Below are 14,940 nucleotides of genomic sequence, written 5' to 3' on the forward strand. Positions count from 1 at the left end.
CGCAGATCTTCAACCGATCACTGGAGCTGTGTGAAGTCCCCTCATGCTTCAAACGCTCCACAATCATCCCGGTCACCAAGAAATCCTCCATCACAGGATTAACTGACTACAGGCCCGTCGCCCTGACGTCTGTGGTCATGAAATCCTTTGAGAGACTGGTGTTGACCCATCTGAAGAACATCACAGGACCCCTGCTGGACCCCCTGCAGCTTGCCTACCGTGCAAACAGGTCGGTGGATGATGCAGTCAACATGGGACTGCACTACATGCTGCAACACCTCGACTCCCCAGGGACATATGCAAGAGTTCTGTTTGTGGACTTATTGTAAATTCTGTGTATGTACGTAGAGAGCAACGGAAAACCAGAGTCAAATTCCTTGTATGCGTAAGCGTATATGGCCAAAAAAGCTGATTCAGATTCTGACTTTAATTCTGCAGTTAGAGTGCTATTCCTAGCTTTGGCCAGCAGAAGGTACTCTAGGGCCTTCCTTAGAAAATGTCACAGGACATTTCAGCAAACTAAACCTACTGTGGTGACCTCTAACCTCCCTTTTGTAACCACATATTCCCCGTCTACTGTTAAACTTCTCAGAGTGATTGGGAAGAACTTTCACAAGTATATTACAGGTACCTCATTATTACAGCACCACAGTATTATTGCAGCATTCAGGAGAAATAAGAATTTACAGGACCTCCTGGTGAAAGCAAAATTAAAACCCCTTTCTAATCTTAAATCCAGAGGACAGGGTGAATATTTTCAACACCGCAACTGGTTTACTAATCAATACACGAAGGAGGTCTTCCATACAATGACCCGTGGCAGTCCGAAATCTAAAAACTGCATATATTTAATTACATGTAAACAGTGTGGCTTGCAATATTTGGGTGAAACCGGCAACACAATTTCAATTTGATTTACCCAACATAAATATAATATATTAAATAAGAAAAAGGTACTCACTCCCTTAGTGAAACATTTCCCCCAACATGGCTGGAAATCTGTTCTAACACCAGTCATTCTGTGTAATCCTAAATGAAATACACCCCAAAGAAAGAGGGCGGAAAGGATTTGGATATCCAGACGATACCACACATCCCAAAGGCCTTAATGAGAGATAAGAGCTTTGTGGTGTGAGGTAATGATGGACAGTGGACAGATTATGTTGATGGTTCCTTGCTATTAGCTAACCTTAACCCGTGTCACACTCCCCTTTATTTTTCCGGAAGAGGCCAAGTGCCTACGACCTCCCAAAGAAAAGTTATCTGACCTTAACCCATTTAAAAATGGGTCCAAATCCCAGAACTAACCCTTCCGAAGGTCCTAGAAGCTCGGGGATGGTGCCAATCGAATTAGTCGGGGTAGAGCTGATGATTTTATTGTAATTGTTAAATTAAAGTCACGGATTGGTGTTTTTGAACTTTTTGATTAGGAATAATGAAGATGGTGATGAGGATGTCTGTCCTCTTTCCTCTCAGGTTTAATTACATCTTCTCTGTGGGAACTGATGTTCTCAAACAGGAAGTGACTAACGTTCAATCCAGCAGAACAAACTAAACAAACACAAACTGAAGCTTTATTTTATCTTCAAACACTTCCTGTTTGTACAAACTTCAGAACAAGTTCATGTGTGATGTTTTGAAGCAGAGAGAGAAGCAGACTACGTGCTGGACGTTGTTTTAACATAATAAAATACCACAAGGAGAGAAATAGGCTGCTCTTATTTTGGAAAGGACAACTCTGTTCTTCAGGTGTCAATACACATTTTGATCATAGAACACAATAAAATAAGAAGGGTCACTTTGTTTAATTATCCAAGTTTAATAATGATGATCAAATGTGACACATTTATTGATTACAGTATAGAATATATTGATGTGGTGAGGAAGAGGAGGATGAAGAAGATAAGGATCAGTCTTTAGGCGTCTCTTTGGACTGCTGGCGGTACTGTGGCAGGTGATGAAGGATCCAGGCAGCTGGAGTCAACATGGCCACTGCAAACAGTGACATGACCAAGAAACTTTGCTGTGAGAGACAAAAAAAAAAATCACATGACATCATCAGGAGGGAAACTGGAACTAGATCATCAATAACAATAATAAGTGTTCATTATGCGTGATTATTGATGAATCTAAAATGAATGTGACATAATTCATCCGTATTCATGACGTAAACCTGTTGGAGCAACACTTTCCATCAATAAATCTGTATTGATAAACCACTTTTACTCAGTAGTGTTATGAACGTATGATGAACATTATGAACGTAATGAACATTTTGAACATAATTAACATAATTAACATCATGAACATCATGAACATAATGAACATAATTAACATTATGAACATAATGAACATAATGAACATTATTAACATGGGCTGTGGGCTCAACAAACTAAAGTCCACAAACAAGCAATTACATCATCCTTCATCTTGATCAATCGAATTGACGGGGAAACCAATTGTTCACAAAAGCCAAACAAACAGCAACACAGTAAGTTTCTGTCCTGACAAAGAGCTGAAATAAATCAAGGGACAGACAGACAGACACAGAGAGACAGACAGACATAGATAAAGACACAGAGAGACAGACAGGAAGACAAAGACAGCCAGACAAAGACACAGAGAGACAGGCAGGCGGAGACACGGACAGACAGACAGACAGACAGATAAAGACACAGAGAGACAGACAGACTGACAGAAGGACAGACAGACGGACAGATAAAGAGACAGACAAAGACACAGAGAGACAGACAGACAAAGTAAAAAAGACAGATAAGAGACAGACAGAGAGAGAGAGACAGACAGAAGGACAGACAGACAGACACTCACTGCGGCTCCAATCTTGTTTCTGGGAGGTTTGCTGTAGATCATCTTCTTCGTCTGCTTCATTATTTCTTTTGGTCGAGTTAAAGTCATCATCATCCTCAGGAAGACGCTCACCATCGTCGCAGCAACAAACACCTTGTAACTAACTTTAATGGCTCTAATGGCTATTTCAGATTTACTGTTTGTGCTCCGTTGATGATGTTTTCACTTTGAGCTGTTCAGTGTGGCTGAATCTGAAGGAGCAGAGGAGGGAGGGGCGTTCAGCTGCCTGATGATTGGACAGTCTGGTGATTGGACAGTCTGATGATTGGACAGTCTGATGATTGGACAGAATGATGATTGGACAGTCTGGTGATTGGACAGTCTGATGATTGGACAGTCTGATGATTGGACAGAATGATGATTGGAGAGTCTGATGATTGGACAGTCTGATGATTGGACAGTCTGGTGATTGGACAGAATGATGATTGGACAGTCTGATGATTGGACAGTCTGATGATTGGACAGTCTGGTGATTGGACAGAATGATGATTGGAGAGAATGATGATTGGACAGTCTGGTGATTGGACAGTCTGATGATTGGACAGAATGATGATTGGACAGTCTGGTGATTGGACAGTCTGATGATTGGACAGAATGATGATTGGACAGTCTGATGATTGGACAGAATGATGATTGGACAGTCTGATGATTGGAGAGTCTGATGATTGGACAGTCTGATGATTGGACAGTCTGGTGATTGGACAGAATGATGATTGGAGAGTCTGATGATTGGACAGAATGATGATTGGACAGTCTGATGATTGGACAGAATGATGATTGGACAGTCTGATGATTGGACAGAATGATGATTGGACAGTCTGATGATTGGACAGTCTGATGATTGGACAGTCGGACTAAATGGGTTTTGAGTTTGGAGAAAGCTGTTGTCAGCTCATTTTATATGAGCTGATTACAGATGAAACACATTTTAAGAAAGAAGGCTGTAAAAAATGAAATAAACGGTAAAAACACGAGCAGTAAAGTTTCCAGACGGATGCTGTCAAAATACAGCAAATAACCATAAAATGATGTATAATAAACAGTAAATAATCAGAGCAGATTTAAATTTCTAAATGTATTTAAAATGACTGTATATACTGTTAATGTTTATTAAACCACTGGAAACATATTGTGTTAAAATACATTTAAAAAGTACCTTCCTGTGAATTTAGCCCATTTCTTTGTTACTTTGTCACAAACGAGAGTAATTTACCATTAAAACATTGTTATGGTTTCATTTACAATAACTACAACATAATGTATAGAATTGCCATAAGTACATTAAAACAAAGACAAATCTACAGTATTCAACTGTCCATTAGCAGTAGAGTGCATCAAAAAACATTTAATCATCAGTATGTTATTCAGTAGATAATTTATATATTATATATTACCCAGTTCTATCTTCATCACGTCTTTTTATCTCCCTTTTGATTTTTTGCTTCCATCATTGTATCTTCTGGTTGTTTTTAAAAAAAGATACATTTTATATTAAAGAGCAGTGACATCATAATCTAGTTTAAATTGCAGCCAGCTAGCACCTGTTAGCATAGTGGTGGTAAAGACAACAACTCCCATGATCCTCGGCTACTTCACAGAAAGTAATGAGTAAAATACTTTAGTACTTTCTGTAAACTTGTATCCTCAGGATAAGAAAAGATATTGAAATACTTAGTTAGGGTTATGCAACAAAAACTACTCGGTTCGGTTGAGAAAAAGATAAAATAACTACGGAATGACCGTAATAGCCCAAACTTAGGTATGAAGTAATCTATATACAGTCTACATAGAAATACACACATATATATAAAGTTATCTTAAATTATAGTTTTTCAGTGCAGTGAACTCAGAAATCAGACTGAGTGGATGCCATGTTAAATGTAAACAGAGCAGCTGGTCTGCAGCTCCATCTGATTACATTTCCTCTACAGAACAAACAGAACCAGAGCTGCTGGTTCAAATCTCGTCTTCATCACTAAACATGAGGCGACAGTTGGTGAAAATGAGATTAAATACAAAAACACAGCCTACTACAGAGGAACTAAATACATTTACTACATTAGGTACAATTGTTAGATACGAGTACTTTACTTGAAACCTTTTTTTGCTCCTTTATACTTCTACTACCTATTGAACATCCAGAGTTCTTCTGGAGTTTAGATTTAAGATTTCAACTCATAATAATCGTAGAATTAAAGACATTATCGAGCATTAAATCTGCTGTTTCCATCTGTTTTGTGACCTCATATGTTTACAAAAGGAACCGTTTGTAGATTGTAAATTGACTTTTTGTTGTAATGACACATCGTCTGATACTAAAACAGGAGACATCATCAGTAATGTATCCGTGGATCCTCTTTAAGTCTCAGACTCAGGAGACCGAGCACAGACCCCCTCTCTTGATCCAGAGCCTCCTGGAGGGTTTCTCTTCATGGCCGCAACACGTTTTTACACCAACTCTAAAAATAACATGGCTCGGTCACAGCTGCTGCCATCATGCTCTATGTAACCTAGCAACCTCACCCTGACCTCTGGTGTCAAGAGTTTAGGAAACCAAAAGGTTTAGTTCGGTTCAGGAGAAGAGAACTGATAATTATGTTAATGTCAACTGATATCGACTCACGGAACAAACCGTCATCTTCACTTTTCAAACAAACGTTTGTTCTGGACTGAGCCGGCTTCGGGATGCTCATAATGTCGGGTAACCAGCCAAAGAGCTGCTTCTATGACTGTTGTGTTTAAGTATCTCATAATTTTGACTTTCTATCTCATAATTTCGACTATGGGAATCTTTTTAGTCTAACTTTTAATTTTTTTTTTTTTTTTTGCTGGCGGATTTGCGGGCCACATTAAATGACGTGGCGGCCCGCAGGCCTTGAGTTTGACACCCCTGACCTAGATGTATACAATTTGGTAAGCAGATGTATCACATGTAGACTTAAAAAAAAGTCTTAGGGGTCTATGCAATAAACCCAACCGGAAGTCCGCCATTTTGAATTTTGTATGACTTTCTAGTGTAGTTTTTGTAATTTCTAGGCGCTGTACTTTAACGAACTCCTCCTAGGGAATTAATCAGATCAGCTTAGAATTTGGTCAGAACAATCTAAAGACCTTAGTGAATAAAAGTTACTAAAAGCTTTAGGTTTCATCGAACGACGTGGATATGGTGTGATGGCCATTTTACATGGTTCACCATCATCCATCAAGCTGTTGTAACTCGACTGTACTTTGTCAAAACTGTCCCAAACTTGACATGCTTGTTGACTGTCATGGCTTTAGGACTTCTGCATGCCAATATTAACTCATAGTCATAGCGCCACCTACTGATAAGCACGGACGTAAGCAGGATTCTATAATTACAGCAGCCCAAACACTGAACTTATTAAGAGGGGTTGTGGGCACACCATGAGAAAAAGACAGTGGATTTTCAAAACATGTCAGTCAGCATGAGTTATAAATGATCTGTCCAGAGCTTCTTCATGAGAATCAGGTTAAATATTACAATGAATGCTTCACACTACAATCTAAAGTTACAGAAGAGCTTAAAATGAAAACAGTGTTAAATTAAAGTGTTCAAGTAACAGCAAATAGCACTACTGTTTTGTTAACTTTCATGTAAGTCCAAATACAATCAGCAGGACACTGCAGGGAGTTGAACCCCATCCCAGTAAACTGACAGTCTGTTATGTTACAAACACTGAAGCACATTCACACATTCATTTTCTTAATGATCTTTAAAGGCTTACATTTATGATTGTATCGGAGGTACTCAAAACAGTTGAGGCTTAAGACCTGGCAACATGATCTTGTTACGCTGCTGGTCGACGCAGGAAATATCATCTAACTCGTGCATGCAGTGTATGATGGTCACAGAAATGCATGGCCTCGTCACACAGAGTCCTGCCTCTACCCTCGACGTGCGTGAAGTTGCGAGGGCCCGATCAATGCTGCTTGCAGCTTTAATTTTAATGGAAATTGAATGAAAAAAACGCTGATACCTCTCTGTAATTACTGCATTAATTTGCGCCTTGCTAGTTATGCTAATTCAACTCGAAATTGAATTCAAAAACATTCTCTCACTCTGTAAACGTTATTGTCCTAAAACTGTTTTTTTTGTGATTGTAATTGAACTGATACAGGAGTGTGTCATTGCAATAATGAATTATAATTTGCTTTTTTCGTTTTGTCATGCTTTTAGAAACTTTAGACTTTAAAAAGGCATTAGATGTTTACCTAAAAAGTTTCCACTGATTCAAGACGGGGAGAAGGGGGGGGGGGGGGCGTCACCCTCTGCGCCATTGTTCGAGGTGTTGCAGGGTTTGACAACATCTCCTTAAGCTACAAAATGAAGGCAACTTTTTGATCAAATAATTATGTAGAACAGGCAACGCAGGTTTTTGAATAACTTAACTTTTTGTATACAGAAAAAATTAAGTTGTTCATACATAAATATGTATACATACTGTATATATATATAATAAAAGTATGAGTAGTATAACAATATAGATAGTACAAACAGTGTTAACAGTATGAACAGTGGATACGAAATGCAAGATACATACAGTATATATATATATATATATATATATATATATATACAGTGCCTTGCATAAGTATGCACCCCCCTTGGATGTTTTCCCCTTTTGTTGCTTTTATACATGAAATCATGGTCAATATAATTTGGCTTTTTTGTCAAGAATTTGCAAAAAAAGCTTCTTTCATGTCAAAGCAAAAACAGATTTTTACAAACTAATGTCAATTAATTCAAAATATATAGTGTAAAATAAGTGTTTGCATAAATATTCACCCCCTTTAAAGTGACTGACCTCATTCAACAGAAGTCCAGCTAGTTGATGCCAGCAGTGTCACAAGTAGTGAAATGGAGATGACCTGAGTGCAGTTGATGTGTGTCAAGTGATTATATTATAAACACACCTGTGTCTGGGAGGTCCAGTCTCTGGTTCATCAGTATTCCTGCTACAATTGCAACATGAAGACAAAATAACACTCCAAGCAACTCAGAGAAAATATCATTGAAAAGTACAAGTCAGGAGATGGCTACAAAAAGATTTCCAACTCACTGGACATCCCACAGAGTTCAGTTCAGTCCATCATTAAGAAATGGAAGGAGGATGGCACTTGTTTAAATCTCCTAGAGCTGGCTGTCCTCACAAACTGAGTGACGGGCAAGAAGAGGACTGATGAGGGAGAACACCAAGACACCTAGGACCACTCTGAAGGAGTTCAAAGCTTCAGTGGCTCAGATGGGAGAGACTGTACATACAGCAACTGTTGCCCGGGTTCTTCACCAGTCGAAGCTGTATGGGAGAGTGGCAAAGAGAAAGACACTGTAGAAAAAATTATTCACCCAAAGGCATGTGGGAGACTCCAAGGTCAATTGGAAGAAGGTTCTTTGGTCTGATGAGACAAAAATTGAGCTTTTTGGCCATCAGACTAGACGCTATGTTTGGTGAACACCAAACACTGCACATCACCACAAACACACCATCTTCACCGTGAAGCATGGTGGTGGCAGCATCATACTCCGGGGATGCTTCTCAGCAGCAGGCTCTGGAAGGCTTGTAAAGGTAGAGCGGAACATGAATGCAGAAAAATATCCCCAAATCCTGGAGGATGATCTGACTCAGTCTGCAAGAGAACTACGACTTGGGAGAAGATTTATTCTCCAGCAAGACAACGAGCCCGAGCATACAGCAAAAGCTCCACAGAAATGGTTCAAAGACCACAAGGTGAATGTTCTGGAGTGGCCAAGTCAAAGCCCAGACCTCAATCCAATCCAGAATCTGTGGCTGGACTTGAGAAGAGCTGTTCACGCCAGATCCCTGAGCAACCTGACAGAGCTCGAGCTGTTTTGAAGAAGAATAGAGAAAAATCTTAGTGTCCAGATGTGCCAGCCTGAGTGAGACATATCCACACACACACACTCACTGCTGTGATTGCAGCCAAAGGTGCATTCACTCAATACTGACCTGAAGGGGGTGAATATTTATACAATCATTTACTTTACCTTATATATATTTAATTAATTGATATTGTTTTGTAAAAATCTGTTTTCACTTTGATATTAAAGAGGTTTCTATTGCAAATTCTTGTCAAAAAAGCCAAATTATATTGACCATGATTTCATGTATAAAAGCAACAAAAGCATGGAACATCCAAGGGGGTGAATACTTATGCAAGGCACTGTATATAGTACAAATAGTAAGATGTAAGTATGTATAGTCACTTGAGGAAGGTGTGTGGGAGGGGGGGTTGGTGGGGGTGGGGAGGGTGTGCGTGTGTGTGTGCAGTAACACTTGCACTTCACTTTTTTAGTTTATTTCTGTTTAAAAATGAGGCTGCTAATTCATTAAGCATAGGGTCAGTGTTACGTTCCCCGTTTGGCATCTAAGGGATGCGGGGAGTAACGATGTTATCAGTCCCGGGGAAAGAGAGAGAGAGTACTGAAAAGGGTTTGTTTAACAAAGGAATATTTAGTGGTAAAAATAGCTAGCTGCTCTCAAGGCAGAAAAAAGAAAACAACTCTCCTAACCAGAGAGCGACTAATTGATGAACACAATGATTGCAACAGCCCACACGGCTGTATCCGGGGTGATCCACTGATCCACAGCAACACACACGCAGCTCTACCACTACGCGTTGCCCAAGGGGTTGTCCATGAGGAGCTCCTCTCCTTTTATCCACCGCTAATCGCGATTGACCGCAGCCGCGTCCAATCAGCCGCTGCAGCTGGCATCCGGGACAGAGGGTGGCACCCGAGAGGACACTGAGGGTAAGCAGAGGGAGAGCCCAACACCGCACGTAACAGTCAGGGTTAGTTGAGGGTATGATAACCACGATGACCGAATCCGTTTGTAACAGACAATTTTCCTGCTTTGACCGTATTTTTCCAAACTTTATTCTTTCCAGATTGCAGATGTGAATAGAGCATGGCAGAAGCTAAAAAGATATAAGATTTGGTTGTCATTAATGTTCCCTTCAGTGGATTTCTCTGCATTTTGAGTTTAAGAATTCCTTATTCCAATATTTCAATGCTAATTTCATAGTAATAATAATTTAATGTCTAACTTTTTGTCATTATCTTAAAGGTCGGCAGATCGCCACGTTGTCTACTGCCTCAAGTGTGAGAAGCCACAGGAGAACCTCTCTCTTCACTTGAAAAGGGTGTGTATGAAGAACAACACGCCGGCAGAAAGGGCAACTGTGCTGGAGGATGAAATCATCAAACCGTAAGTGGCTCCGGGAAGGCAGGAAATGGGACTACAAGCTACAAACAATGCTCTTTTTTATTATAAGACAATCCTACAATCTTGAGTGTGTTGCATTTAAAACCGAGGCTCACGAAGCATTAAAGAGTGCCAGGAGGTTTTGACAGTTGTGAATGCATTTAAACCCTTATTTCCCCTTATTTTACAGTTATTCTCCAGAGGGAGCTGGCAATGCTCAACAGACTCATCAGAAAGACAGCCAGTCACAAAAAACCTTTGATGACTTCGTTGGCGAATTTCCAATTACCTGTGACGGCCAGCCACCGACAAAGACAGAAAAGGTCGATGCTGGTTTTCCCGATGACCTGATCTTTTACAAACAGTGGGAAGCCAAACAGTATGCCGAGCGAGAGCAACATCTGCTGTGTAAGTACTCCAATCTATAAATACTCCAATCAAAAAATCCCTCAAACCCAGCAATTCATTTAGTGTGACAAATTACTTGCACGGCTGAATATATTTGTATTATTTCCATCAGCAAACTTCACATATCGTAAGCCCTTGGCCCGGGAGGGTGCCTCGATTCATTGGGTGGAAGGGCAACCATCCTACGGCCGAGGACATTTTGCGTATTTGGGAGCCTGCCTCCAGACAAGCAGTCGAGGGAAACGAGAAGGTAATCAGCAATGTGGCCCTGCAGCAATGGACGGGAGTCCTCGTCAAAAATGTTGGTGGACAGAAAGGGCTCGGTAAGAAAACATTCATTTCTTCTTGTAAGGGGAGACACTGAAATGAGCATTGTAGCATTTTGTGCTAACCTTTAAATCCAGCCGTAACAAAAAATATTGGAAAGTTTGCCAATCTCTAATGTTTCTGCAGTTGATATTTTGATCAAACTCCAAATTTTGTGTTCGCCTGATTACAGGAGTTGTTGCAACCAGGCCCTTTTTCAAGGGTGACATAGTCTGTGACTATCATGGTGAGGTAGTCGCTGCTAAAGAGGGGGAAGCTAGGATGGAGGCCCTTGCGAACCAGCCAGGCTACTTGCTCTTTTTCATATCCAGAGGTCAACTGCATCGATGCACAAACCCATCCGTGCTTGCTCCACCCGGACCTGGATACCGTTGGCCGAAGAATCAATCATTCCAGAAAAAAACCAAACCTCAAACCACATCACTGTGTTGAAGGTCAATGGAGAGGAAACTGACTTTATCCTTTTTAAGGCGATCACCGACATAAAAGTGGATGAGGAACTTTTGTTTGACTACGAAGATCATTTAGAGGAGAGGGCCTGGACCTGAACTGGTTGGACCAGTAGGATAACCTGAGCTGTGCCATAGACATTTTTGTCCAGAAAAAAATAAAGTAACTTTAACTGTCTGTGTTTGTGGTCTTGTATGAAACAGCTGTAATTAAAGTCAAGTCTTGAATGACAACATACAGTACATTTTGATATTCTCAGAACTCAATAGTATTGGTAGTAGTGTTTAAGAAGAAGTGGTAGTAGTAGTAGTAATATCAGAGTAGGATACTAGCAACAGTAGTATCAGATCATATATTGCAGTAGTATATGCTATGTATTTGAGTGAAGTGTCAACAAATCAACAAAAAATGTATACTAAATTCACACGGCAGATCACAACAGCTAACAATACAAGGAGCCACAGACTATTATCAAATAAAATGAGGTTGTTTGAGCTGAGACGTATTCAAGTGTCCTTCATTTCTGAATTGAAAATAGTGAAGTTAAAGGAACAGTCTAACATCTACCGGAGTAAAAATATAGTAACATCTGATAAAAACAAATTCATCCGGGGTCTGTGTGTGATGAATTCAGGCTGCTTTGGAGACTCTGACAGGCGGACAGATTTGCATCAAGGACCCGCTGTCTCCTCTGTCGCCCTCCTGTGGACACATTTTCGCAGGATAAAACAAAAAGTATTAAAAATATATTATAACGATTCCTCCAGGGTGTGTGTTTGGGTGATGGAGACCGCTTTAGAGGCTCTAGTTCGGGCCAGGCATGGAGTCTGCCTCCCCCTATGGCTCTGGTAGTCATTTAGATTACCAGGGCCACGAAAAAAACAAACTTATAAAAACAATTCATCCAGGGTGTGTGTTTTGGTGATGGAGTCCGCTTTAATGGCTCTAGTTCGTGCCAGGCATGGTGCCTGCCTCCCTCTATTTTGGTGATGGACCACAGTTGGTGAAGTTGCCCATATGTCAACATGTGAGGTGCTAGCCTCACGAAATTTGCTGTGTGCGTTGAAGCAATAACACCTGTGTATTAAGTTTGGTGGCTAAAGTGTTTTTTATCCTGCATTAATGTTTGACCAGGAGGGAGCCAGGGTGCCACGCTCTAGCTCCAGAGGGGAGACAGCGCTTCCTCGCTGCAAGACTGTCCGCTGGTAAGAGCCTATATATAAAAAAATATATATAAAAGAAAAAGCGAGATTTTGACTGATCCGGAATCGCACCTGGGTCGGCCAGAATCTCGCCCTGACGCAATTAAATGGACCGCAACGCAGTCCATTAGGCTACGGCGCCCAACTTTTTAACTTTTTAATGACGTTAAGATCCATGCCGTTCTCAGTGTCAAAAGGGTTAATGCATCCCTTATTGTACTTGAAATGAGAAGAACATGTATTTATGTATTTCTATGTATTATTTATAACCTTCAGCAACCTGTGTGGATGATCAGACGATATGATTACCTGCTCCAACCTGCTGCAGGTTACAATTTCCACAGCCATAAGGAACAGAGGGTAGGAGAAAGACAACACAAAAAAACACAGTTGTTAGTCAGACCAATATGAATGTGCCACACCAGAAAATTAGCCTAGCGATAGCAGCCAGTGCTGGGGGAGACGGATAACTGTCATCAAATGTCAACATTACCTTACTTTTGTTTTTCAGAAGGTCTTCAGACAGTGGGATGGAGTCCCCTGGCCAAGACAGTTAGTTGCATATAGTTGTCTATTAGATGTGCATGTTTTTAGATTGTGATTATTTTATGTTATGTTTGACAGCTATTGTATTGTGCCATTTTGCAGGAAAGTGACTTTAGGGTGACCTCGGATGTGGAAGACCTGCCTGTCCCACACCTCGGTGTCCCTCCACCTCCTCCTCCTCCAGAAGATGATGTAGAAAATGTACGATATGCCATATAACATCGTCTATTTTATTCAGAAATTCATATGCAGTTTTTTGTTAATGTTTTTTTTCTATACTATTTTGCAGATGATGAGGAAGAAGAGGAAAATGTATAGTTATTTTTTAAATTAAGTTATTGTTTGTTTTGAAAATAATGAAGTAATGTTTTATCCTGTTCTGATTTGTTCAAGTATGTGTAAAGTTATTTTTAAAATAAAGTTTGCATTTGTTTTGAAATAGTGTTGTTCTGGGCCCCGTTCCTCGTACGTGGTTCAACTAAGTCGATCAAATGTCCTATTAGCCAGCTTAAATTAACCCGATGATTTAAATCAGGCTATCTCGGTTTCTCAAAGGCTGATCCGCGCTCAAACAATCTCGTTAATTCGAACCAGACTTAAGTAATCAGGATAATTGAGCGTGCCCATCCTACTTCAAAAGGGGGAAGCGTCGATCACCAAAACCATGATTTTCTAACAGTACAATGGCAAATAAACTCAAAGAACCTCTTTTTTCTCCGCTGACGAGCAGGAGATGATCATGAACGCATATGAGGAATTCAAGACCATAATCATGGCAAAATCTAACACCGCCACCGCTGCGAGGGCTAGACAAGTTAAATGCATAAGTGTTGGGAAAATGTATCGGCTAATTTTAAGTGCCTCATCACCCCAATCAATCAGATTATATTTCTTTAAATGTGCCTGCTGGCAGTAGGCTTAATGGAATGCATCATCGAATGAGATCTTATAGCGAAAATAATTATCTCAACTCTTTCAGAATAAGTAGATAAAAACAAGCCCAAAGAGTAACTAATTGATACGAATTAATATGAGGATATATGTACTGTATGCGCTTATGTATCATGTAGGGCATACTATATATGTGTATATACATGTATGTGTAGATTACCATATAGAACTAGGAGTTTGAATATGTGTGTGCGAATCTGTGTATGGGCGGATCAGTATGTACAGTATATGTTTGCTTATTTTTGTGCAACGTTGTTGTCCTTGTTTTGGCTGGATGTCTAAAAGCATCTTCCTGAACCCTGTTCTTGAAGCTGTCTGTAATTACATTGAGAGTCACTAGAATCTGGAGACAAACTCATTATGCGTAACAATCTTGGCCAGTAAAGTCAATCCTCATTCTCTTAGCTGTATTTCAAGGATTAAAATATGACCCCTTGACAAAAACAAACTTCTATTGTATAAAGTTACTCTGTGGTGTAGAGATGACACAAGATTATGGAAAAAAGAAAAGTAATCCTAAAATGCACAATTCATTAATTAATGGATGGAGTGGCGCCTCCCACTGGAGGTTTTCCGGGCACGCCCAACTGGTAGAGACCCCGGGGAAGACCCTATATCTCCCAGCTGGCCTGGGAACGCCTCGGGATCCCCCAGAATGAGCTGCAAAATGTTGCGGGGGAGAGGGAAGTCTGGGTCAGCCTGCTTGGCCTGCTGCCACCGTGACCTGATCCCAGATAAGCGGAAGACAATGGATGGATGGTTGAAGGGAAATGATACATTATACTCAAGAGTTCCAATTCTAAATGTAAGAACCTAGTATTCCACTGTGGTTGCTACCTATACAATTTAGCAGAAGCTGAATAAAATAGTCGTTTTAGATAGTGCTCTATAGATTAATAGTGAGAGATAGCGCTGAATAAGAATAAACTGTGCTTTACAGG

Source organism: Anarhichas minor, unplaced genomic scaffold (genome assembly GCF_050575085.1).
Source record: "Anarhichas minor isolate MPS153535 unplaced genomic scaffold, ASM5057508v1 ptg000001l, whole genome shotgun sequence".
Classification (NCBI taxonomy): Eukaryota; Metazoa; Chordata; class Actinopteri; order Perciformes; family Anarhichadidae; genus Anarhichas; species Anarhichas minor.